Raw genomic sequence first — 20,962 nt, 5'->3', positions numbered from 1 at the left:
CCCTCCCAACTGGTCATCTAGTGGACTTGTTCGGCTCCACCTCTAGGTGGCCATCCATTGGGTCCAACCCTAGTCTGGCACCAGTCTTTGGGGAAATTGGGGAAAAAAGGGATTAACTGGAATGTTTTTGTTGTAACCGGCACTGGTCTTCTGGGTCCCTGGGGGTAGGCCCTGCATCCTGGTGGGGATGCAGTACCTTGTAGCTCCCTGATGGCTTCGGGGGCAATACAAAAGTGTCCTATCTTCCGTGTTGTCCCATGGAAAGATATTATAAACTATTTACAAAAATGTGAGGGGTGTACTCACTCTTGTGATATACTGTATATACACACACACACATACATGTGCATCAACACAATGCAACTAATGAATACACAAAGTCCACTATATGTTAGCAATGTAAGGTATTTAGTGCTTTTTGATCAAAAAGTGCCAAATCCATCCAACGTCATCAAGATGTAACTAAATATGGAATATCAAGATGTAACTAAGTATGCATGGACCTTATCGCTAATGTACTATCTTTCCATTTGCCAAACCAGGTCTCATCTTGGTGTTGTAATATTAATGTTTAAATACTATAAGGATACTGCTCACTCGGTCATGTTGATGTGAGCATGGGAGGAAATTTAAACAAAAAGTCTTTGCTGCTTTATTAAAGCTTCATGAAGCAAGCCACACACAAGGAAAATAAATTGCCTTTCTTTACAGATAAAACAGGATACACAGTCCTAGCTAAAGCATTCAGGTCCAAGCATGGAGATTTCACACAGGAGGAATTCTTAACTCCACACACCACACATAGAATTAATAAATCACCTGGACTTTCATATGTCCACCATAACTAGAGTTGAGCGATGTTCTAGTCGAATGGTTCGCCAATTTCATGTTCGAGTGATTTTGGGGGGTGTTCGAGTCGTTCGACGTACTCAAACGATTTGCTTAAAGTTCGGCAGTTCGAGTTACGATCGAGAACGGTTCGATCACCAAAAAGTGTAGCTAGTTACTAGCTGGCTTTTTACTGTAATAGTGTGAGTCACTGTGAATCATGATATTTTCAAAATTCAGCGTATAGTGTGCACGGGAATGGGGTTTAGATCAGTGCTGCTGCTGAGTGCTGAAAGAATTGTGATCGCCATTTTTTTTTTTTCCTAACCGCGCGAACAGTTGGGCGGACCAGGCTGTCAGCCAATCACAGACACACACACAGCAAAGTGGATTTTTGCCAGACAAGCAAGGGCATGTGTCATAGGCTGTGCATGTCACATTTCCTTGCCTTATAATACCCGGCCATTTTCCCCATTGCCGCCATTATCGGTCTGCTGCGGGTGGGTGACAGTCACCGCTCCCGCTGCTGCTGCTGTATGCGCTATAGACATACAGTGCAATCTAAAGATCGCTTTAGGGATTAGGGACTACTTGTAATTTCAGCCCTTTTCAGGGCTGCATTACAGCCGTTCATAGCCAATGTTGCTAGGCAGGTCTGTGCCAACGCTGTGCAGGGGTTTATATAACAGCGTCTGGCTACATCAGCTCAGGCAATTCTTTGGGGCATTGTATCATTGGCAGGGATAGAAAGTGATGCTTCCTTTGCTGACTAGCTAGCTACAGCACCTGTGCATTCTACATGCCTGTCCATTTTTGCTACGCAATTTTAATTGCAAACAGTGCTGACACTTTTATGGGCATACTAAATTCTCTGAGATACTAACTTAGTGTTCCTTTGCTGACCAGCTAGCTACCTCACCTGTGCATTCTACACACCTGTTCATTTTTGCCACACAATTTTAATTGCAAACAGTGCTGACACTTTTAGGGGCATACTAAAATTGTCTGGGATACTAACTTAGTGTTCCTTTGCTGACTAGCTAGCTACAGCACCTGTGCATTCTACACACCTGTCCATTTTTGCTACGCAATTTTAATTGCAACCAGTGCTGACACTTTTAGGGGCATATTAAAATTGTCTGGGATAGTCAGTGTTGGTTCTTCAGCTGTCAATAAAGCTAGACCACCTCTGGAATCTACACCACCTTTCCATTTTTGCTACGACATTTAAGTGTCCAATTTGGTCACAAACAAAAGGAATGGCAAAAGGACAGATGCTGATGGAAAGGGGAACAGACGTGTTGGAAAGGGAAAAAATGTTTTTGTCCGTGGGGTGGGTGGTAAAGCTACAGTAACATCTGCTGATGAAAGGCCATCTTCCAGCAAAAGTAAGATGTCTACTACTTTTCGTTGACAATCTGATGTGGTCCCTTTTTTACGGAACCAAACAACTCTAACAAAGGTAGATAATCCACAAAAAAAGAACATGCTTGAATGGATCTCAAGTGCTCCAACAAGTGGCCTCTCCTCCACCTCAACTTCAACATCCAAAAAACTCCAGTCCTCTGAGTTGTCACCCCAATCGCACTTGCTTTCTTCCAGCTCTCAAGTCTCCCCCCGCCCTGCAGAGTATGGTGTAACAGAGATGGGTGAGTCTGCAGAGCTGTTCAGTCACACTATAGACTGGGAATCAGTGGTCTGCTCCAAAGCTACCGTGAGTACAGACCAGAAAATGATCTGCAGTGATGCCCAGAAGCTTTGTGAGTCAGATTCAGGCCCTGATGACCAAGTTTCTGAGCATAATGTAGACCCCCATTCCCAAACTGTAACACCTCTTGGTGGAAACAATGAGGAACATACTGATGACGATGAGACTCAGATACCTGATTGGAATGACAACTTAACTATTCAGTCAGGGCAGGAAGAGGTTAGGTCTGAGGACAAGGGGAGTGCAAACACACAGGTTGATGAAGAGGTTGTAAATCCCACTTACTGTCAACCCACAGTCAGACACTCGAGGAGGTCAGCAGAGGCGATGGAGGAGGATGCGACTGACGACGAGGTTAGCGTGCGCCTTCCTGGACACAGGCAGAGTACTGGAAGCACGTCAACAACTGCATCCTCTGCAACTCTGCCTCTGAGCACAAGTCGTGGTGGATCTGCAAGTCGCATGGGCTCTAATACTTGCCTAGCCTGGTCCTTTTTTGACATCACAAAGGATCTCCCAACTCATGTCATCTGTAAGATTTGTCACCAATCTGTAAGTAGAGGCCAAAAACTCACTAGTTTGACTACTACGTCCATGAACCGTCACATGAATCACAAGCATAAGTCCCAGTGGGAAGCTCGCTGTGCTACAAGCCTGTCTGGTCAGGCCACCCGCGTTGTAACTGCGCACAAGGAATCCCGCACACCTCCTTACTATGCTGGCAGCAGAGCTCAACGGGATCAGGCGGTCTTTACGTTAAAATGTCTGGGAAATAAGAGTCACACAGCTGAGGAGTTGTGGTCAGCTCTGGAGACCGAGTTTAGTAAATGGTTGTCTCCACTCAACCTGCAGGCAGGGAAGGCCGTGTGCGACAATGCTGCAAACCTGGGTGTGGCGCTTTGCCGGGGAAAGGTGACACACGTACCTTGTATGGCTCATGTGTTGAACCTTGTTGTCCAGCAATTTTTAACGCAAAATCCCGGTCTAGATAGGCTTCTACACAGGGCATGGTCACTCTCTGCTCGCTTCCACTGTTAAACTGGCGCATCTGACTGACTTGCATCGCTCCAGAAGTCTTTCGGCCTGCCGGTTAACCGCCTGAAATGCGATGTGGCAACACGCTGGAATTCGTCACTCCACATGTTGCAGCGACTGTGGCAGCACCGCCGAGCCCTGGTGCAATACGTCATGACATATAGCATGGGCCAACGAGATGCAGAGGTGGGGCAGATCACGCTGCTGGAGTGGTCTCAGATCAAGGACCTATGCACCCTTCTGCACAGTTTCGACATGGCGACGAATATGTTTAGCGCTGACAATGCCATTATCAGCATGACAATTCCAGTCATTTACATGCTGGAGCACACTCTAAACACTATTCAAAGTCAGGTGGTGGGACAAGAGGAAGTGGAGGAAGTACAGGAGGATTCATATGCGGAAGGGATATCAACATCTACAAGGTCCAGACGTTAAGCATCACCAAGGCGACAGGCATGGGACGGTGGGGGAGACGGATTAACAAGGGCACATGGTAGCAGCCAAACTGTTGGGGAAGGTGCAGGAGACAAGGAAGAAATGGAGGACGAACTGTCGATGGGCATGGAAGACTCAGCAGATGAGGGAGACCTTGGGCAAATTTCGGTTGAACGAGGTTGGGGGGAGATGTCAGAGGAAGGAAACACGGTTAGCACCTTGCCGCCACAAACACAGCAAGGACTTGGTCTGCATGGATGTGCAAGACACATGAGTGCCTTCTTGCTGCCCTACCTACAACATGACCCTCGGATTGTCCGAATTAGAAGTAATGCTGACTACTGGGTTGCTCTACTCTTTGGGCGGCTTTGCACATTGCAACATCGCACGTGCGGTCAAATCGAAAGTGCCGCACATCCGGCGTCACTTTCGACATCGGAGTGTGTAAATCCTAGATGATACGATTAACGAGCGCAAAAGCGTCATTATGGTATCATCGGTGTAGGCTCCGACTTTTTCAAAATTATGCTGCCGCGACAGGTACGATGTTGTTCCTCATTCCTGCGGCAGCACACATCGCTGTGTATGAAGCCGCAGGAGCGAGGAACATCACCTTACCTGCCGCCGGCGGCTATACGGAAGTAAGAAGGTGGGCGGGATGTTTACATCCTGCTCATCTCCGCCCCTCCGCTTTGATTGGCCGCCTGCCGTGTGACATCGCTCTGACGTTGTACGACCCACCCCTTTAGGAAGGAGGCGGGAAGCCGGCCAGAGCGACGTCGCAGGACAGGTGAGTGCATGTGAAGCTGGCGTAGTGATATTGTTCGCCACGCCAGGAATCACAAGATATCGCTGCTGCGACGGGGGTGAGGACTATCGTGTGCAACATCGCAGCATCGGCTTGCGATGTCGCAACGTGCAAAGCCCGCCTTAGATCCCCGGTACAAGTCAAAATTTGGCAATAATAATTGGAAATAATTCCAGCCATAGAAAGGGAGACACGTATGCAGAAGTATCAGCAGAAGCTGTTATGCAATCTTAGCTCGGCTATCCCACCAAACACCAGTGGTGCACAGAGTGAATCTCCCAGTTGTAACTTGCCAAGCATGGGACTGTCGAGTTATCATCAGTCAAACCGTACCAACAACACCGTATCTGGTGGCAACAGCAATTTTATGGAATCGTTTCATAATTTTTTTAGACCATACTTTGCAAGGCCACAAGAGAAAAGAAGTCTGACACATAGTCAACGGCTGGAGAGGATGATACAGGGGTATCTCCAAATGAACATCGATGCCATGACTGTGCAACTGGAGCCTTGCCCATTTTGGGCTTCCAATCTTGAAAAATGGCCCGAGCTCACCACTTACGCCTTGGAGATCTTGTCGTGTCCCGCAGCCAACGTTGTCTCGGAACGTGTCTTCAGTGCTGCTGGGTGTGTGCTGACAGATAAGCGCACGCGTCTGTCCAGTGACAATGTGGACAGACTAACGTTCATCAAGATGAACAAGTCATGGATCCTCAAGGACTTTGCTACCCCTGTGTCATCCTGAGGAGAGTAAAGGCTGGCGTATTTTTGAATGTGCTTGATGCAAATCACCATGTCAAGTTTGCAACTGGGGCACAAGTGATGCCACTAAAGTGGTTTGTGTAGCCCAATTTTTGGAAAAAAGGGAGACTCTGCTTGGTGTCCTCTTGCTGTGTTTTTAAAATGATCCAAGATGAACAAAGGACTTTGCTACCCCTGTGTCATGAAAATATAATAAGCAGATATGTTTTCATGGTCTCTGGATCAGGGATGATTCCCCCCCTCCCTCCAGAGCCCTACCAAATTAACAGCCAGGAAATGATTTCCTTGTCAGGAGATGTAAAGCAAGGGTCACACGTAGCGATGTAGCAGTGATCACGACGGACAACCTGACCTTATCAACATCGCTGCTGCGTCGTTACATGGTCGCTGGTGAGCTGTCAAACAGGCAGATCTCACCAGCGACCAGTGACCAGCCCCTAGCCAGCAGCAACGCATGGAAGCGATGCTGCGCTTGGTAACTAAGGTAAATATCGTGTAACCAAGCAAATTGCTTCGCTGGTTACCCGATATTTACCAGTGCGCACCACTTAGCGCTGGCTCCCTGCACTCCTAGCTAGAGTACACATCGGGTTAATAAGCAAACCTTTGCTTATTTACCCGATGTGTACTCTGGCTATGCGTCCAGGGAGCAGGGAGCCTGCACTGGTAGCCTGAGAGCGGCGGACACTGGTAACGAAGGTAAATATCGGGTAACCAAGCAAAGGGCTTCCCTTGGTTATCCAATGTTTACCTTGGTTACAGCTTACCGCAGGCTGCCAGAAGCCGGCTCCCTGCTCGCTTCAGTTCATCGCCCTCTCGCTGTCACACACAGCCATGTATGCTTCACAGCAGAAGAGCAAAAATGAAGCAGGACATTCAGCAACGACCGGCAACCTCACAGCAGGGGCCAGGTCGTTGCTGGATGTCACACACAGCAACAGCGATGGGATGTCGCTGCTACGTCACAGAAAATGGTTACTTAGCAGCGACGTTGTTGTAGCCGTCGCTGTGTGTGATACCACCTTAACAGGTACATTTCAATTATCTTACAACACCTCTTCCCAGCTCTTCAAAGACCCCCTGCGTAACCAGAGATGCTCCGACTACAATCTGTATACACAGGGCCGGAGTACAAGTTTCCTGCAGGAATATAGCTTTACTGATCAAAAGGCTAAGGCAGCCGTATTGTCTCCGTTGGGGAAGTATTAATATTGCAAGATACATATGTCCCTCAGATATGGCAGGCATACTGCTGATCTCGAAATTCCATAACGCACATCTTACATATTTAAGCTTAATCGTAGGACATACGGAAGAGCCACAAATTAATATCTGCCCCCCAGAACATGCCAGATCCCCATTGTGTGGTATCCATCTTCTGCTAAAATCCTAAAATAAAATACGACGGTAATATCATCCGCGTGGGATGCTCCCACACGAAGATATAAGGACCATGAGGATTCCATAATTTTGTAAGAGGGGAAAACCCCCTCCCTTACATGATGTCAGCAGAGGAGGGGGCTGCGGGTCGGACAGAGGTTAATAAAAGCCAGTGTCTTAGTACCCTCTGTGTCAATGCCAGAGGATATACATTCTCTGTATAGGAGTGTCCAATTCCAAGGGGCTGCCTCTCCCCCTATATCTGAGCCATAATCCGTGACCAGGTGTAGTAATCTTTCATTTTTGTTCCTGTTTATTTTTATGTAATTGTATACTGTACTTGTATTGTTCCCTCTTGTAAATTCTTGTATATTTTTATAAACACTGCCTATTTTCAGATTAAATATATAAAATGTAATACTTTCTTTCCTCATGCTCTATATTTATGAATCCAAAACCCGAAGGGCCTTATGCTATCTGTAACGGGTGTCCGAACTTCCTGTACCAAGTTTCAGTGGTGGCAGCAGAATTATTGTGGTGTAGAATTATTGGGGTGCTATCATTAAGGGTACCAAGGTGTATATATTGTGATATAATCACTGGTACTATGCTGAGAGGGTTAAGGTGTGTTACCTGGGCCGGCTCTGTTGTGGACAGCTAATGAGATAGGTGGGACGGCTGTTCACCATATCTCCACCTCGGGGTGTGGTCCCAGGAATGAAAGTCAGGCCTCTGGACACACTCAGGGCCCTGCACTGAAGTTCCTGTGCTGGAGGAAGTAGCTGGGTGTATTGATGGGTGGAGGTAAGGAAACAGCATCTGAGAAGGCTCTGCAGCGACTTGTGGACTGAACATAACCTGAAGGGCTGAGGTTTGGGAATGTACCTGTTTTCCTGCCTGTACATGCCATGTGATGTCCGTACCAGCGCGGTGCTTTATGGAGTGGAATAAAGCAGGCTGTGATCTTAAGAAACTGTGCCTCCTGTGTCTACCTGAAGCCCTCATGCTGAGCGAGTAACCCCCTATGTTGCAAGGTGCAACGTCACATATGGTGTCTCGAATGCGGGCATGCGGTCTGGTTGCTAGGGGCAACGCAGCCTGGTTGCTAGGGGCAACGGCCTAGGACATATTTCTGTGGATACGGACTGCTTGCGGTGGATCGGCGGGTCCACGAACAGGGACAGCGCTCTCAAGCACCTGGTGGTGAATCAGCAGGTCGTTGGGGACCCGTGCTGCAGTGGCGAGAGTCCAGCGACTGGAGGTTCCAGGCCAGCCGGAATTGCAAGGCCCTGCTTGGTGAGCAGTGATACACCACAGGCTGGAGATCCTGGTTGTACGGGCAGTACAACCCGGAAAGGTTAGTGGTTCTCTAACCCCCCCCCCTGTCTTTGACCACCGGGTATTACCCATTGGAGCGCCCCTCCTGTTCCTCTTTTCGTTGCAGCATGGAGGAGCTCCTGAACCAGCTGCTGCAGAGCCAGCAGCACCAACAGCATGTGCCTGGAGGTCCAGTGACAGCAGTGGGGGCTAAAAGCCAAAAAGAGGGAATGGTCCCTGCAGACGTTGTGGAGGAGCTGTACCAGTTCCTGGTGCAGGGACAGCAGGAGCTGTCAGTGTGCAGCGATGTGGCAGCCATGAACCAGTTTGAGCGTTCCCTTCGGGGGCCGGTATGGACACTGGGTGCCCAGGGAGATAAGGGCGAACGGTGTGAACTGGGGGCTAAGGACGTTGCATGGAAACCCCAAAAGGGGGCGGAGTCCCAAAAAGGGGTGGTTGCCCAAAAGGGGGCGGAGTCCCAAAAAGGGGTGGTTGCCCAAAAGGGGGCGGAGTCCCTAAAAGGGGTGGCTGCCCAAAAGGGGGCGGAGTCCCAGAACGAGGTGGTTGCCCAAAAGGGGGCGGAGTCCCAAAAAGGGGTGGTTGCCCAAAAGGGGGCGGAGTCCCAAAAAGGGGTGGTTGCCCAAAAGGGGGCGGAGTCCCGGAACGGGGTAGTTACCCAACAGGGGGCGGAGCCTCAGAAAGCGATGGTGACCCACAAGGGGGTGGAGCATTTACAAGCCAAACAGGTAGACTATAGCAAGGGGCAATGGGGTTCGCCTTACATATGTCCTACCTGCGGTATAGGCTATCCATCCAGTATGAGGCCACAGAAGTGCTCCGTGGACTTGAATGGGCTACGTGTGTCTGGTCTGTTAGACCCGGGGAGCCGGTTGACCTTAGTTAGACCCATGCCTGATCTCCATGTGATGGTGGGTAGGACGATAGAAGGAAGTTGTGTGCATGGGACCACTAAAGTATATCCTCTGGCCAGGGTGATGATTCAAACGGCCAAACGTTTGGGACGCCCTGATGTGGGTGTAGCGCCAGATCTGTTATATCCAGTTATCATAGGACGGGACTTTGAGCTCTTTCAGGATTTATGGAAGACAGAGGCCGGGACCGATTGCACAGGAATGAGTCGGCCCTCGCCTAAGAAAGCCTCTTTTCCGTATGAGGTTATACAGATTCCCTGTGGGATATTGGGGTGCAATGAGGAGATGGTACCTCCACATAAGGACTGTCAAGAGTTAGGGGTGACCATGACGTCTCCAAAAGGAAGTGACAGTGTGACCACTACAGTTATAGTAGCTCCAGAAAAGGGGGCCGACATCTGGTTAAGTGGGGACGTGTTAGTCCAGGACACCAGGGGGAGTGACGATGACTCCAGTAAAGACACTGACTCCAGAAAGGTGACAAGCAAGTACAGTGAGGTACAGAAGTGTGAGAAGGGGAAAACTTCCTCCCGACGCCGAAGACGTAATAAGCGCCGAGAGGTGGCACAGTGTATGTCGCCTGAGGGTGCAGAGAAAGTGAAATACCTGGGTAATGAAAACACGTTGCCAGTAGCAACTGCTACGGTAGAGTCAGACAGTGATATCCTACAAAAGAAAGAGGAATCAAAGACTGAACTGACACATTGTCACGACAAAAATCAGCAGGGTGAAATTGCAGGGAAGGAACCGACCAAAGAAGTAATGGCGGTGTCTCCTATAATTTCCAAGCATGAAGCTGGTGGTCTGTCGGATGAAAGCACTGTAGGAGATGAAATCCAACAGAGTAATACAGGAGACGGAATCCTGGACAGTATTGGTGGAGTACAAATCCACAAAGGTCCTGGTGAGCAGACCGGTAAGCCACCCAGTGTTGAAGTGATATATGTTGAAAATAGTGCCAAGGTTCTAAGAAGAACAGAGTGCCGTGCTGAAGGGCGTAATACCCTGGTAGAAGGCGATGCTGTAAACTCCCAAGAGAAGGCAGATGGTGACACTGCAGAGACCCAAGAGGAAGGTGGAGGGAATGCAGTGAAGTCCCAAGACACAGCTGGTGCTGTAAAAGTGGAAAGAGCCTCTGAGGAAGAGGTGAAGTCTGGACGTGAGGTCTCATCAGAAGCTGAGAGCCTGACTGACTCAGTGGGTAAGACCAAGATCGCAGACAAGAAGATTGGCTCAGCTAAGAGCCTGAAACCCGAAGGCTCTGAGGCCGGGGCGGAACCCGAGGCGTGTGTAACTCAACGGGTGAAGCCTTTGGTGGAGAATATGGAGGAAGGCAAGAGACCTCAGGAACAGTCTAGTGTCCTTGACAGTGAAGGAAGCAGACCAGTCTTCAAGTACCGGATAGACGTGCCGGAAGACTTAAGAGAAGCCTGTGCCAGTGAGAAGGTGCATGAGAGATTCCAGAAGGCAGTAGGGGCCTGTAAAGTGTACTTTGCCGCAGAGACTAATCAGTTGGTGGTGTGCTCTTTCAGTGATGCCACAAAGAAGCGAGTGGCAATCCTGAGTGACATGCACCTACAGTGTCTTCGTACGAAGTGGCTCATCACTGCAAAGAAGGATGAAGACACCAGACGCTTGGCGCAGCTGACCGCAGGCTTTCAAGAAGTGGTGGTTGTGAAGAAAGCATTAATTGGACTGGCATTGAGAGCACTAAGAAATAATATTAAGCAAGCCAGGAAGGTTCCAGGTGTCACAGCTGTGCATTTAGATAAAGACAGTGGAACATTTCGTATCTATGGGACAACTGCAGAAGCGGTGAAGACAGCTCGCCGGTTATTGGAGTTTGTGGAAGAGATCATTCAAGTGCCCAAAGAGATGGTTATGAGGCTTATTGGACGACATGGAAGAGCCATGCAGGAGATGGTTGATAAGACCGGTGTGACGACATTAAGAATTGATATTCATAACGAAGCCAGGAGGCCCTGTGAAGTCGGTATGGTTCCATGTACCATTGTGGGCACAACTGGATGTGTTGAAGATCTACGAGCCCTCCTAGAATACCGTTTGGGATACCTGGAAGAGTTAAAACAATTGAATCGAGAAAGACGGAAGATTGCAAACCAACTTCGCCAAGTTGGTGTAGTTTGGCGACCATATAGGGGCTATGGCCCCGAAGAGAAAGGTGGCCCGCTCGATGAACGTGTTGCTTCAGAGTGCAAAAGCAAGTCCAATGGTAAAAGGAGCCAGGGTCATAGAGGACCCAGGTATTCATCGGGCTATAGCACAGACTCTGAACGGTCTCAGTCCTGTGAGACACAATCCAAAGGACTGAATGAAAGTAGCGATGGGTCGTTGGCCAATGTCGTTGACAAGAGAGTGCACAATCCGAGAAACAGACGACGATGCCCGGGTAGAAGAGCCCACGATAGATTTATACACAGACCCTGCGGAGGGCCTGGATATGGCGCCTCTTCTGGCAGTTCTCCGCTGAGGCCCCTCGATAGTGACCCCTCTAGTGGTCGGGATAGCTCAGGGTTAGACAGAACGGTAGTATCGACTGGGAGAGAGACTCTCTCCTACACTGACCGTGGGTGGCAGCCTTGGAGAGCTGGGACTGACCAGGGGGCGTATGAGAGAGTTCGCTGGGGAGGGTCCGGTGACTGTGACGGACGGTACGTCAATGGCTGTAGTCCGGGGCGGACGGAGCGGGTGCTCTTGTCCGCTATGTCAAGGTGCCAAAACCCTCCGGCTTTGGGCAGAGGGGGAGGATATGTGATATAATCACTGGTACTATGCTGAGAGGGTTAAGGTGTGTTACCTGGGCCGGCTCTGTTGTGGACAGCTAATGAGATAGGTGGGACGGCTGTTCACCATATCTCCACCTCGGGGTGTGGTCCCAGGAATGAAAGTCAGGCCTCTGGACACACTCAGGGCCCTGCACTGAAGTTCCTGTGCTGGAGGAAGTAGCTGGGTGTATTGATGGGTGGAGGTAAGGAAACAGCATCTGAGAAGGCTCTGCAGCGACTTGTGGACTGAACATAACCTGAAGGGCTGAGGTTTGGGAATGTACCTGTTTTCCTGCCTGTACATGCCATGTGATGTCCGTACCAGCGCGGTGCTTTATGGAGTGGAATAAAGCAGGCTGTGATCTTAAGAAACTGTGCCTCCTGTGTCTACCTGAAGCCCTCATGCTGAGCGAGTAACCCCCTATGTTGCAAGGTGCAACGTCACAATATATATTCCATTAGTGGGAATCGGTGATATATACATTTACCCTTACTGTGAGACCTCCAATATTTGGCATTATTAGCTTAGCAGCCTCATTTACTTATTGTCCGGCAGTTCCGAAATTGACCTGACACTAAGGGGGCACTAGAGAGTAGTCGTGTTCTTGACAAATCCATGGCAGCGGTGGGATATCTGAGTGACCCCCCCTGGCTGTTCATGACACCCGGTGTCATCCTTGGGACAGTTAAGGCTGGCGTATTTTTTAATGTGCTTGATGCAAATCAACATGTGAAGTTTTCAACTGGGCCACAAGTGATGCCACTGAAGTGGTGAGTGTGGCTCAATTTTTGGAAAAAAGGGAGACTCTGCTTGGAGTCCCCTTGCTGTGTTTTACATGATTTTAGAAGGGCATGACATGCCTATATCTGTGTCTCCTCCTCTTTTTACTCATCCAGCTCTTTGGTTTTCGCATGAGTATATGTCCTTGTCACTTTTCCGTGTATTTTTGGGGTCTTGTGAGGTGTTTTGGACACCTTACAAGGTGTTTTCTATGTGTTTGTATGTGTTTGTGTGTTGCCTGCCATTGTTTTCAATGGGGTTCGAATGGGTTCGTCGAACGTTCGACGAACTTGCCCGCCGTTCGACGAACTGAACCGATCTCGAACGCTAGGGGGGTGGCTCATCTCTAACCATAACATGTCCCCGGGTGGAGATATGTGAGCAGCTAGTCCCACCCACATCTCTGAAAGCTCATAAACCTGGCCCTTGTTAGCCCTATTAACCCTCTCAGTACTATACACACTGGAGCTAGCTTCCATGTTTACATCACAGAGGATAACTACCTCTGTGATACATATCTCCCCTTCATGATGTGTCTGGTGGCCATGTTACATATCCCCCTCTGCCAAAAGCATGGGAGCTTGGCACCTTCCAGAAACAAATAGACTCTTGACAGTTCATCTGCTTTGCTATGTAGTTTCCTGGAAGTTAAAGTCCTGAAGTGCCAGGAACCACCTGATCATTATTCCTATTCTTTTCCTTAATCTATCTCAGCAAGGCATGGTCTGACACTAACCTAAATTTCCTACTCAATAGATAGTATCTTAGGCCACCTTCACACGCATGTGTCTCCGGTATGTGTTTGGTCCGTTCCTGCACGTAACGAAGACAAGGGCACACGTAGACCCATTAAAATCAATGGGGCTGCGCACACGTGTGTGTTTTGCCATGGAATGTGTGTTCGTGTGGAACATATGCGTGTCCGTGTGTTCCACACGTAGACATGTCCACGTTATCTCTGCCATCACGGGTGTCACACAGCCCGCATACGGACCACACGGATGTAGTGTGGATGCGGTCCCATGTGACATGCGCCTGAGAAAACTCACGTGTCAGAGAAAAAAATAACAAATCATTACTCACCTTCTCCAGCCCTCCTGTCTCTGCCGCTGCTGTCACTTGCTGCTGACCGCCACTCATTATGCTTATTTAATATTCACTTCTGTGCGGCCGGAAGCAGCAGCAGCGGGGAGTTGGCAGGGCTGGAGACTGAAGTTCAGCACCATGGACAGCGACACCAGGGACAGGTGAGTTGAAAGTTCTCGTTCTCCGTGTGTTATCACGGATAACACACGGAGAACACACGTAGTGCCATAAACACGGCACACGGAGGGGAAAACGCACCTTTGACACGTCCGTGAAACACGTGCGTGATTTTCACGGACGTGTGACAGAGCCCTTAAAGTGTGCAACGCCCATCTGATGGCTATTAACCTTCTCAGTACTATACATACTGGCGCTAGCTTTCAGGCTTACATCACAAAGGATAGCCACCTCTGTGATACAGTGATAAATATCTCCCCTCCAAGATATATCTGGCGGCCATCTTACAATGTATATAAATATACATATATGTATATGTTGAAAAAGTATAGATGGGCTTCTTTCACACAAGCGTATTTGTTATATTTTCTTGCAAGATGGTTTCATAATTGAAAGACGTATAGTGTTACTGTGACTACATGCAGCTTAAAAAAATGCGTTCAGTGTTTTGTCAGGCTTCACAAGATATCAGAAAGGAAAACACTGTTACGTCCAAAGTTATTTCTTTGGAAAGTGTTTAAATTGCTTATAACAACTGGCAATGAGAAACAAAAGCCGCACAACTTTCATGTCAGTTTCCAATTCCTCCTTGTGTTGTTTTTCACAGCTGCATCAAAACACTTCATCATTATGAACACAATCGTGTTAACTATTTATTTAGCATTTGTACTTGCTTTTTACTTCTGTTCTGAAGGGGGATCTTAAAGGATTGTTAACCAAGGTTTTTATTAGTAAAATACATGGTACACTTCAGATGAACGCACTTATACATAGTGTGTGCATTGTAAGGATTCGCGAGTCTGCAGTCACATACAGTGATTGCAGACTTATGGTTTTAGACCGCACAATCCACTTAATTCAGGAAATTAGGTGGAGATGAAGAGAATGACATTGGAAAAGACAGAGAATTCAGAACCATGCGGAAGCTTCTCTAGCAATTAATATATGTAATCTTAGATTCCCAGCTACACTGCTCAGTATAGTACTGTAGTGGCCTTCAGGTTGCTTCACACTACTGTGTGCTACACAGAAGAAAGAAGAGCAGGAATCCATCGCTATCTGTGCTTTGCTTTAGCAGAAAGTCTTCACCGACTAGATCAGAGAGAACTGAAACTTATAGCGTGCAGAGGCGAAAGCTGAAATATACAGGATTCAGGTTACATTATGGCCACAAGTTATTACACACAGGGCACATTGCTTGTTCTGAGAAGACTAGCACTGTACTGCATTACTTAATCCCGGCTCTCCACAGATGTTCATGATCTAGACAGCTATCAATCGAAATGTTGGACCATATCTGTTCTTACTTGATGCCAGATAAAAATAAAATACACTTATTGCAGCAAGACCTTCTATATCTTCGTCTTACTTGGTGCTGGGGTTTTTCACCTACATATCATCATGTAGGCAATGCAGCAAAAAGATCGCTATGTCACACTGGAGAATGCAACAGAACACAACCCACAACAGATTGAATATAATTCATTCTATAGGTGTAAAAGGGGACTTGAACTCTATTTCAGGAAAGGTTTTAGTGTCTACATACTGATATACTAATATAAAAAGACTGACCAGCACAACCACTAGGTGTGAACTGGTGCACACTGAAATTTCAACAAAGTTGCAAAAATATGTAGCAGCACTCTGAAAAGTTAAAATATGTAAACATGAAATATAGTAATTTTGGCGCTGCATTACTGCTATTGGAAGAAATGAGATACTTGGTTTACAAGGTGTCCCATTTGTGTAAGCCTGACAGCCAACCAAAAGGCAACCACTTTTTGTCAGGAACCTATCCTAATACGCCCCTATCCGGGTTAAAAAACCTACAAGTAATGGGAAGGTAGGATCCAGCTAAATGAGCCAGAGTATTTTTACTTAGCTGGATTCTAACTTCAAACATATAACTGGTGCAACCTGTGCAGCCACACAGGAACCTAAAAGCTAAGGGGGCCATCTACCACCTTTACCGCATGGTGCATTAGGATGAGCTGTTGGACAGCCTGTAGCAAGGGGGGCTGCATCCCACTATGTAAAGTGCCACGTATTTTTATGTACTGTTAAATATGACAGATGTATATACATGTAACAGTGTCTAGATGAGTTTGAGTTTAGAACCAGTAAGACAGGTAACAAGTTAAGACTGTTTATCAGAATAACAATGACTTTCACCTAGAGGTCGATTTAGGACAACGGAGAATTAATTCTAGTTTGGATGTTAAGATAAGATAGGGTTAAAGTAATGGAGGGGAGGAGTGAAAGCTGGAGGAAGAAGGAGGACAGGAGGGAAGACTTGAGAGTAGGGACTAGCTGTGAATTGGGTACAAGTGTGAAAAGACGTGATCTTGGTGATAGGGCCAGTTAGGTAACCCTGAGGTAACTTTGAGAGATCAAGAGCCTACGTTTCACTCTGGTGGACTTAGAGAGCTGTCGGGACCCAGAAGCAAACAAAAGGTGTGTGGTATTAGGGCAAAGAAGGCACAGACTGTGGAGTATTGAGGACATGGTCCAAGGTAGCAGGGGACAGAATAAAGAGTAGTACTTCATAGGGAGAGGAAGGAAGGTCATGTCTGTATAATGGTGTGAGGAAGAAGAGTAAACAAATTCTGGTTGACTAAGTGAGCTCTGGTATCACATGTCTTACTTCACATTTACGATCGACACCAGGGGTGATGGATGCCGACCCAAAGCATCAATTAAGTGTCAAGCACCCTGCCCGAAGTCAACTCTGCACCCAGAGTCTCCTTGGTGAAGAAGAGTGGTGGCCGTGCATCCCAAGTCCTGCTTTAGCCATCATGCCCTTATAATGTTTTGGCACAGAGACCTCTTCTGTCTCTATCTGCCCCTGCTCATAAAAAACCTATAAGGTGATGGATGAATTGGGGTCAGGAGACCTGCCACCAGTCCAGACATGTGAAACCGAACTTAGAATGGACATTTAGTTAAAGGGGTTTTACCATGATAGTAAATGCACTGCGTAAAATAGAATATTTAATCTATTGAAGGTTTATACCTATCCTCAGCCTGAAAAAGTATCTTAAAGCTCTATATACGAGTACGAATCATAATGTGTGAACTTGCCATGGGTTTGTACTCAGATCATGAATGGTGGACATCTGAAACCAGACTAAAAGTGGATATTTAGTTAAAGGGGCATTACCATGATAGTAAATACATTCTTTTTTAAATAGAATGAGGTTAGTATCATGGTAAAACCACTCTATATATGTAAATATAGGACAGATTTTTATATATACGGTATATATATATATATATCAAATAATGAATCAGGTAATAATGTTTTGGCCTTGTCTTTTCTTTTGAAGACTTAAGAGGGCTTTACATGCTACGATATTGTTAATGTGTTATCGTCGGGGTCACGTCGTTAGTGATGCACATCCGGCGTCATTAACGGTATCGCAGTGTGTAACACTTACCAGCGACCTTAAACGTCCTCCAAAGTGGTGAAAATCGTTCATCATGGAGAGGTCGTCCTAAAACCAAAAATTGTTAATGGTTGCTTATAGATGTTGTTCCTCGTTCCTGCGGCAGCACACATCGCTGTGTGTGATACCGCAGGAGCGAGGAACCTCACCTTACCTGCGTCCCGCTCGCAATGATGAAGGAAGGAGGTGGGCGGGATTTTACATTCCGCTCATCACCGCCCCTCCGTTTTGATTGGCCGGCCGCTTAGTGACGTCACGGTGACGTCGCCGTGACGCCGAACGCACCTCCCCCTTGAGGGAGGGATTGTTCGGCAGTCACAGCGACGCCACCGACCAGGTAAGTGCGTGTGATGCTGCCGAAGCGATAATGTTCACTGCGGCAGCGATCACACAATATCGCATGCACGACGGGGGTGGGTGCTTTTGCGTACGATATCGCTAGCAATTGCTAGAAATATCGTAGCACGTAAAGCCCGCTTTATACCTTGCAATCCACTATTGAAGTGTTCATCAATGCCACTGAGCAATACAAATGTAAAGAACCCAATTACTTCTAATTGCCTCTAACTTTTTAGCGATCAGAGTGCAATTGCCTCATGTAATGTCACCTCTGAATTTGTATTTATTTTTTTTACTTACTTGAAGTATGACAAGTTGTCTTTGCTTAGAATTTATGTGAATAGATGTCTGTCGCCTTGCTGCGTATATCATTTTTGGTTGTATTGAGTAACTGGGTGCAATTTAATGACAAATCTGTAGCTATTTACTTGTCCACTATTAGTCAATTCTTTATCCTTGTTGGAAACATTTTCCTCTTGATTTCTGATTGCATTCTGTTTACAAGAAATTAGTCACCAAATGTTTCTTTCTCACTCAAATAAACCCAATTGAGTCTTGTACATGTACTTTCTTCATACCATTTTAACATTCTCTCCTCTTTCAAATTTCAAGAAATCATTGTAAAATCATTTAAAATGTGTTTTCTCTCACTTTCTGATGAAGCTTAAGGTTGAACAGATGGATATGTAGCATAAATAGACTGTCACCAAGTTATAACAGAAAATTATTCAGTGGAAATATTATCTGTGTTACATAGTGAAGAGCAGTAATGCAGAATCTCAGAATTCATCCGCAACACATTTTCATAACACCAAAGATGATTGCATTGAAAAAAATATATAATTCTTTAACAATACCCACGAGCAAGTCACAGTCAACATTACATCTTTATGGAAGACATAGGTAGTTTTGGAATATCATTTATTGATTTGGGTAATGATTTTATAACATGCTTCATTTTCTATTGGATCATATGCGCTCAAGAGTTGGGATTAAAATCAACTGCATATGTATTGATTGGATACATTGATTTTTTTTCAGTCTAAATTTAAAGAGTGATATGGATTGCACGTTTTATTTTTTATGGACGGGTATTCAGATCTAGCATTTAGATTTATTTTGTTATAAGGGCAAAATAATATCTATATGTGTCAACTGAACTAAAAAATGGAGACATTAATATAGAGTTATTTGTATGATCTAATACCTTTTTTAAAAGTTTCACTTTATTTTGTACCATGGTTGTGGGTATGGATAGTAGTCTGGATGTCATGGCAGCTGACTCTTAGCCACTATGCTAGGTCATGTCATAGGTATTTCATTTGGTTGATAAACAAGATGTATTTTGGTGATGCATGGTTGCCTTACTACTTCTCTAATGTGCATATGACATCTTTTAAACTCAGGTGAACCTGCCCAATTTTGTAAGCAGAACATGCTTCAGAAAACTATGGTGTATTTCTAAAAACTTAACGACCACGGGCCATACTGGTACGTCCTAAGCCATCATACTGTAAACACCTGTGGCTGCTGTGGGCAGCCAGCTGTGATCTGCACACATCTGCTGATTTGTACAGCAGACATGTATGCCTCGCAGGCATGGGTGGATCTGCGATCCACCCACACCTGATAACCCCTTAATTTGCACTGTCAAAATGTGACAGCACAATTTAAATGCCCATTGCAGTAAATGTTCACTCACCCAGCTCCATCGGCGGCACCGTGACGCGATCACTGTGAGCCGATAGTTGCCATGGTAGCACAGGGTCATGTAATGACTCCTGTAGCTCAAATCACTTACTTCATGTTTCAGCTGGCCGAGTGCTACCTGTAACAGGAGATAAGCATTTCTGGTGATCTCAGCTGTGTAGCTGTGATCAACAGAAATGAATGAGTAATCAGACCGCTGATCCTTATAGTCTCCTAGGTGGTCTGGTATAATAAAAAAGTAAAAACCTAAAGGTTCAAATCACCCCCCTTTCGTCCCATTGAAAATTAAAGGGTTAAAAAAAAATAAAAAAATATACACATATTTGGTATCACCACATTCAGAAATGCTAGATCTATCAAAATATAAAATCAATTAATCTGATCGGTAAACGGCATAGCAGCAAAAAAATTCCAAACACCAAAATTACGTTTTTTGGTTACCGAAAATTTTGCGCAAAAAGCCATAACAGGCAATCAAAACGGCGCTTCTACACGAAAATGGTACCATTAAAAATGTCAGCTTGAGACACAAAAAATAAGCCACAATGAGCTATGGATCTCAAAACATGAGAACTCTATGGGTCACGGAAAAGGTGCAAACTTTTTGGACAAACGTCTGATTGTTTTAACCCCTTAGATATAAGTACACCTATACATGTTTGGTGTCTACGAACTCGTACTATATGAAGATAAGGTATGCACACCAGTGACTATGCAAGGGGAATACATGTAATAGCAGAAACTGCTGTGTGAATACTGACCTAAAAAATTCAATAGCTATATGTAAGAATGAAATGTGAAAAATGGAACCTGCATTACTGCCATGAATATATGAATAAAGAGAAATTTAGCTACTGAATTGATCAATGCAATAGAGCCCCAACACTACGCCAAAGTATTTCTCCACGTTGAGGTCCCTAGCCTAGCCTGTGTGTGTCCCCTCATGCAGCCAAAAAAACTCACCGTGTATGGGAAGCTGAGACCCATGCCATATACACGTATCATGTGGATTGGCAATAGGTGTGAGTGGGGTGGTTTCACAAACGAAAAACTACCAACAAACAAGGAATAACGTTTGGAACTCCACTCTATGTCCAAACTGGGTGCAAAACCCCCCCAAAAAAATCACTGTATGGAGATAAGGTATGCACACCAGTGACTATGCAAGGGGAATACATGTAATAGCAGAAACTGCTGAGTGAATACTGACATGAAAAATTCAATAGCTATATGTAAGAATGAAATGTGAAAAATGGAATCTGCATTACTGCCATGAATATATGAATAAAGAGAAATTTAGCTACTGAATTGATCAATGCAATAGAGCCCCAACACTACGCCAAAGTATTTCTCCACGTTGGGGTCCCTAGCCTGTGTGTGTCCCCTCATGCAGCCAAAAACCTCACCATGTATGGGAAGTTGAGACCCA

Source organism: Anomaloglossus baeobatrachus, chromosome 5, assembly GCF_048569485.1.
Source record: "Anomaloglossus baeobatrachus isolate aAnoBae1 chromosome 5, aAnoBae1.hap1, whole genome shotgun sequence".
NCBI lineage: Eukaryota > Metazoa > Chordata > Amphibia > Anura > Aromobatidae > Anomaloglossus > Anomaloglossus baeobatrachus.
This window is presented reverse-complemented; position numbering follows the sequence as displayed.